Below are 6835 nucleotides of genomic sequence, written 5' to 3'. Positions count from 1 at the left end.
CGAGAAAATTGGGGCACTTTCCACGTCTCTCCCGAAAATAAAAGAAAGGATGCCGGGCACGGCGGCTCACGCCTGTAATCCCAGCACTTTGGGAGGCCGAGGCTGGCCGATCACCTGAGGTCAGGAATTCGACACCAGCCTGGGCAACACGGTAAAACCTCGTCTGTACTAAAAATACAAAAAATTAGCCGGGCATGGTGGTGGGCGCCTGTAGTCCCAAGTACTCGGGAGGCTGAGGCAGGAGAATAGCTTGACCCCGGGAGAAGGAGGTTGTAGTGAGCCAAGATCGTGCCACTGCACTCCAGCCTGGGCGACAGAGTGAGACTCTGGCTCAATAAATAAATAAATAAAATGGTTGATGTTATTTGAAGTGCATGTGGCTAAAAAAGCCTTCTGGGTGATTCTGATGCACAATCAACTTTGAGATCCACTGCTGCTTTATGCAAATGTAAGCAATATACTGTTTATTAATGTTTCCTCCTGTTTCACCTAATGGCAGCACTGTACTCCACGGTGTTCTGGACTTTGCTTTATTCACTTAATATATTCTGGAGACTTTTCCATAACTGTACATGGAAAGTATCCCCATTATTTTGTGGAGTATTCCATTGCTTATCCAGCTTGTCCCCTGATGAACAAACTATATTGTTTCTGATCTTTCACTATTAAAAGCAGTACTGCAATGAAAATCTTTGATCACATCTCCTTTGTCACCTGCGTGGGTATGTCATAGCGGTTTAACTGTATTTGCCACCAAGGAGATGACATAATCACATGGGCTGACTTTTTGACCCTCTTTTTGACTACCTCTTTTAAATTGCTTTTTGCACAAATCACAGCCTAAGTGACAGCAGATAACATTTTCTTCCCCTCTAGCACCACCTTCCCCAGGTTGCCTCCCTGGGGCTCACATGTGTTCTCACAGTGCAGGCTGAATTAGGAAAAGAAGGCTCTTCCTCAGAGTAGAGACAGCTTCCTCCCAGGCAGTGACTTGGATTTCAGCGCTTCTCACCCTCTTTCCCTAGACTAGGATTTGTTTCTTAACCTCTGTGCTACTGACATTCTAGGCCACATAAGTCTTTGTTGCAGGAGGCTGTCCTATGTACTGTAGGATATTTAGTGGCATCCCTGGCCTCTACCTATTAGATCCCAGTGGCACCCAGACACAAAGATGTCGCCAGACATTGTCAAAGGCACTGGGGTATGGGTGCTGGTGGCCCTGGTTGAGAGCCACTGCTCTAGGCCCCTGTTTCCCACTGCTTCTTTGTCTGGCTCTGGGTGGTCAGGTCGTCAGTTGTTCACACAAGCACTGGCTCTGTGTCCCTCCCTAGCCAGCCCAGGGCTCATCTTGGCTGGGCACTCAGGGCAACCTATCCCAGTCCTTCCAACCTGAAGGTGCAATAAGACACCTCTGCAAGGATGGATGGGGCCTGGCCTAGGTTCTGTAAGGCATCTCACCAGCGCCAGCCATGCTTTGGGCTTTCTTGTCATCCTGACTTACCAGAATGGAGCACTGGTCAAAGGCTTAAGCAGTGAACTGGCCATTCCTTGGTCACTTCCAACTAGTCTAAACTCTTCTCCCTGCTCTCTGATGCCATCCAGCCCAGCTAGCCAGATTTCTCATCCTCCCCAAACTTCTCCCTTTATGCTGAATCTCCTGAGATGGTTTATGCCAAATGCTCAGCACAGTGCCTGGCACACAGCAGAGGCAAGTCTGTTCTGACTCCCTGCCATGCTTGGAATGGCCCTTTCGTGCTCGAGGCAGAGGCCTGCCCACCTCTCCAGTCCTTCTTGTCCATCCCAAAGAACCATAAGCTTGCCACTCCTCCCTCTTGGATAACTCCTGCTCACCTGACCTCACTTTTCTGACCTGGTCAGCTGAACATACAGCACTTAATTCAGCTGGTTTCACTCAGTTTCTGTCTGTCCGCCTCTTTGTCTAGCCTTCCAAATGGGTCAGTACACTCCTGCCCTTCTGGGTCTCCTCCCAGGCACAGCCCCTGATGGCTGTGCTATTTCTTGCAGCAAGGGGTAGGCTGCATGTGTAGGCTTTAGAGGCAGAATGCCTGTTCTGCTGCTGGCTGGGTCACTGTCTACCAGAGTGATCTGGGGTAAGATACTTGATTGCTTAGTTACCACATCTGTGAAATGGGGACACTCTGACTACCTCTCAGGGTGCTGAGAAGCAAAGGATGAGGAATCTACAGGGCGTGGCACTGAGTACTGTTCAGATCCACTGCTGTTTGAGCCAGAGGAGCCCTAGAAGGGAGGGAAAAGGCAAGGGAGAGCCTGGGTGCTGGTTTGTGCCCCTCTTCTGGGGCTTTAAGATCAGTCTAATTAGTTGAAATGGGAAATGCTCTTCAGAAGCATCAGGTACCATCAAAGTTATCCTTCCTCAGCCCATGCCGTTATGCTTGATTTAATCCATTTGGTTCTCGATTTAGAAACAAAAAGTATTTTCTGGAGCTCCTTTCTGTCTCGGTTAATCTTACTTGGGATGTGTGAAGCAAAGAAAGAGTAACTGAACACAGTATGTAAAGAAGAAGGAGGGTGTCTGTGTGGGCTTGCAATCAGTGAGGGCTCCCTGGACGGGGTGAGGCTCTAGCCGGAGCTTGAGGACAGCCAGGATCAGAGAGATGAAGAGGAGGAAGGATAGTCCAGGGGACCAAGGAGATAGGTGAGCAATGGTGTGCCAGAGTGCCAAAGCAATGACTGACTTGTAAATGACTGAGAGAAAGAGATGTCAGTATACTCAGGCACCTCTAATGGGGTTCACTTCATTCACTGGCTTTAAAGAAGAGCAGCAGAGATCTACAACCAATTCTTGGAGGCCCAAATTGCTCCCAAGGCCACAAAGAAGAGCCAGGCCAGTGGGAAACCCCCCTGGCCTGTGTATAGAGTGAGTTAGACGGCACAAAGGACAATTTCATGCTGGGGAGGAGAGGAGAGAGCCAAGGATCTCCAGCGTGAGCTCCTGAGTGAGGGAAGCTCAGGGACACTGTAGGCCCTCCCTGTGAGGATAGGAAGGAAATGTGCCTTTTCATTTTTCAGCTGATCAGTCAACTCCACAGGAATAAACCATAGCTCAGAAAAATATGTCCATGGGCCGGGCATGGTGGCTCACCCCTGTAATCCCGGCACTTTTGGAGGCTGAGGTGGGCAGATCACTTGAGTTCAGGAGTTTGAGACCAGCCTGGCCAATATGGTGAAACTCTGTCTCTACTAAAAATACAAAAATTAGGCAGGTGTGCTGGCACACACCTGTAGTTCCAGCTACTAGGGAGGCTGAGACAGGATAATTGCTTGAACCTGGGAAGCCGAGGTTGCGGTGAGCCAAGATTGTGCCATTGCACTCCAGCCTGAGTATCACAGTGAGACTCCGTCTCAAAAAAGAAAAAGAAAAAAGAAAAATAGGCCCATGAAATGATGCCTCAATCACCTGCCTTGTGAGGCGGGCAGTACTATGCCTGTATCACTGCAGATCAAGCAGGTTGCCAGGGTCCCCAGTTGTTGGGGTGGCAGAGCTTCCCAAAGGCAATGGGGTTGGAAGAGAGCCCTGAAACAGACCCTGAGGTTCTGTCCCCAGCCCCCAGAAGATATTTCTCTCAAGATCCTGGGGTAGGGGGTGACTTGCAGTCTCATCCCATCCTGTCTGCCAGGTCTGCCCCATTCTAAGAGATTCACTCCTAGCGGGGGAAAGGTGGCCTGGTACTTCTCCTACAACGTATAAGGAAATATTTCTCATCTGGCTTTCCTGGCTCTCAGACCACGTCCCTGCTTTTCTTCTCAAGGGCTCATTGTTATCTTGGAGACTTCTAAAATCTTCCTTTTTCCTGTGTTCAAATATGTCTCCAGAGTTATGCGATGGAGAATTACCCTGCTCCAATCTCTGAGCCGTCACCATGCCATCTGTGAGGTTAATGTCTGAAAGGATGAGAGTGGCCCAACAAAGCTGCCTTCCTGTGTAAGGGGTGAGAGAGCTTGTCAAGAGGCCACAGAGGCTGAGGGGCATTGAGGTCTACTGAGGACACTCCTCTTTGATGAGTTCATGAATATTCAAACATGCAAATGACATACCATGTCTACAGGCCCCACAATCTTCAACCCACTTTCAAGGGTGGCCGGTGGATTTATTTCTGTGTAGAAAATGGTTCTGCAGAGTGAGTCAGCTACTTTCTATCTGACCCTCTTCATACAATCACATATTTGTTTCTTAGATCATGACATACAGTAAAAGAGATGGGTTTCTTTCGTTTTTTTGTTCTCTCTCTTTCTTATTTTATTATAGGAAATTTTGAACGTATGTAAACTTAAAGAGAATAGTATATTGAACCACCATGGATTCATTCTCTAGCTTCACCAATTATTAACCCCTAGCCAATCTCATTTCATCTATATCTCCACCTACTACCCAATTTTCAAAATTACTTCGAGGCAAATACTGGATATCATATCATCTGGGGACATTTCAAAAAGTATCTCTCAAAGATAAGAACTCATTTTTTAAAAGCTTCAAACAACAAGAACTTTTACAGTTCTGAAGGTCAGAAGTCTGAAATGGGTCTCATGGACTGAAATCAAGGTGTTGGCAGAATTGCATTCCCTCTGGAGGCTCTAGGGGAATATCTCTTCCTTGCCTTTTCTAGCCTCTAGATGCTGCCTGCATTTCCTCGCTTGTGGCCACTTCATTCGGACTGTTGCTTCCTTCCTTACATTTTTTTCTCTGACTCCCTTGCCTTTTGTATAGGTACCTATGTGATTGCATTATGCCCACCCAGATAATCCAGGATAACCTCTCCATCTTAGATCTTTAATCACATCTCCAGAGTCCCTTTTGCCATTAAAAAGGTAGCCAGCCTATTTGAGATTAAGATATGGACACTTTGGGAGAGCCATTATTCTGCCTACCATATCAAGGAACGAAAAAATCTCATTCCAGTAATAAAAATGTCAGTCAATATAATAAGCAAGACCTTAATGTGATCTCAACATTCTTTCTGTCTTAATTTATGACTTTGGGCTAGAAAGCTATAGGAAATTATTTTTCTGCATTTTGCTTCTCTTATGTTACCCAGATAGCTGGGCTTTTTAAATTTAAATTTTTATTTTTTATTTCTCCTGTACTAAACAAGGAAAGGAGGTAGTGATATTGGACTGGGAAGTAATCTGCTTCTGTCTGTCTGGGTTGGTGAGTATTCACAGGTAGTTCCTTCTCAAGGCGCACTTTTGTGGGTACCTCTGAGATTATCTTGCTGAAAACATATAATTGCATAGCAGTGCATGGACAATGCAACTTCTTTGGATGACTGCTTCTAAGAAGGAGTCACTTTTTGGAAATATAACCACAACATCATCATGACTAGAAAAAAATATTAATTCCTAATGTCATCAAATATTCAGCAGGTATTCAATTACCTCATCTTTTTTTCAGTGTATTTGTTTGAATTGGGATCCAAAAAAGTTTTATATAATACCATTGGTTATCTCTTTTATTTTATGGTTTATTCTTTCATTATAAGATATAAATTTAAATATATGTATACAGCTCTGCTTTTTTGGATAAATGGTAGCATAACATATACTTTTCTTTAACTTAGTAAAACATCCTAGAGATTACTCCGTGGTAATACACGGAGATCTTCCTCCTCTTTTTTTTTATTTTTTCTGAGACGGAGTCTCGCTCTGTCGCCCAAGCTGGAGTGCAGTGGTGCGATCTTGGCTCACTGCTAGCTCCGCCTCCCGGGTTCACTCCATTCTCCTGCCTCAGCTTTCCAAGTAGCTGGGACCACAGGTGCCCGCCACTATGCCCGGCGAATTTTTTTGTATTTTTAGTAGAGACGGGGTTTCACCGTGTTAGCCAGGATGGCCTCAACCTCCTGACCTCATGATCCACCCGCCTTGGCCTCCCAAAGTGCTGGGATTACAGGCATGAGCCACCGTGCCCAGCCTCTTCCTCCTCTTTTACAGCTGCATGGTGCTCCCTTATGTGGATGTACTATAGGTTCTGGAACCAGTATCGTACTCGTGGATACATAGGTAGTTTCCAGTCTTTTCCTGTAAAAAACAGTGCTGCAGTGAGTGGGTTAAATCTTCTTATATTTTTGCCAGTGTATTTTTGGAATCGATTCCTGGAAATGGAATTGCTATGTCAAAGGGCAAATACCTAACGCACTTTTGCTAGATATTGCTGAATTTCCTTCCATAGGATTGTATTATTTTGCCTTTCCACGAGCAATGTATGAACACATCTCTTTCCTCACAGCCTTCCCATCAGATGATGTTTTCAAACTCTTGGATTTTTGCAAGTGAAAAAGTGTATCTTGGGGTAATTTGCATTTGCATTGGGGGAGAGTTTTGATACCAAGAAGTGAGTAGTCATTTTCTTATTTAGCCAGCATTATAAAAGCCTCAGTTAATCCCCTCTGTACATGTGAATAATTATCAGAGTGGGATGCAACTACTCAACACAAATATGACTTCTGGGTTTTTTTAATTAAATTGTATTTATAAATTCTACTTGCAGTTCTTATTCCTGGATGTATGTCATGTGAATGGCTGCTCAGTGTAACACGCTACCAGAAATGCCATATGTACGAGGCTCTGAGTACAGCTGGGTTTCCAAGGATCTGGGAAGATGGGAGGTGGCCCCGTAAGCAGCTATATCTATCCACCATCTTGGTAGGCTCCCCACTAAGTCATGTCAGGGTCCAGTTTTAGGGAAGGAGGGTCATCTTTCACATGCCTTCCTGCTATTCAACCACAGGCTCATGTGGCAGACTCTTCTGTGTTGCCACTAGATGGCTAGGGCACCTTGGAAAGGGTGGTTTAGCAGGTA

This window comes from Hylobates moloch, unplaced genomic scaffold (assembly GCF_009828535.3).
Source record: "Hylobates moloch isolate HMO894 unplaced genomic scaffold, HMol_V3 SCAFFOLD_22, whole genome shotgun sequence".
Classification (NCBI taxonomy): domain Eukaryota; kingdom Metazoa; phylum Chordata; class Mammalia; order Primates; family Hylobatidae; genus Hylobates; species Hylobates moloch.
This window is presented reverse-complemented; position numbering follows the sequence as displayed.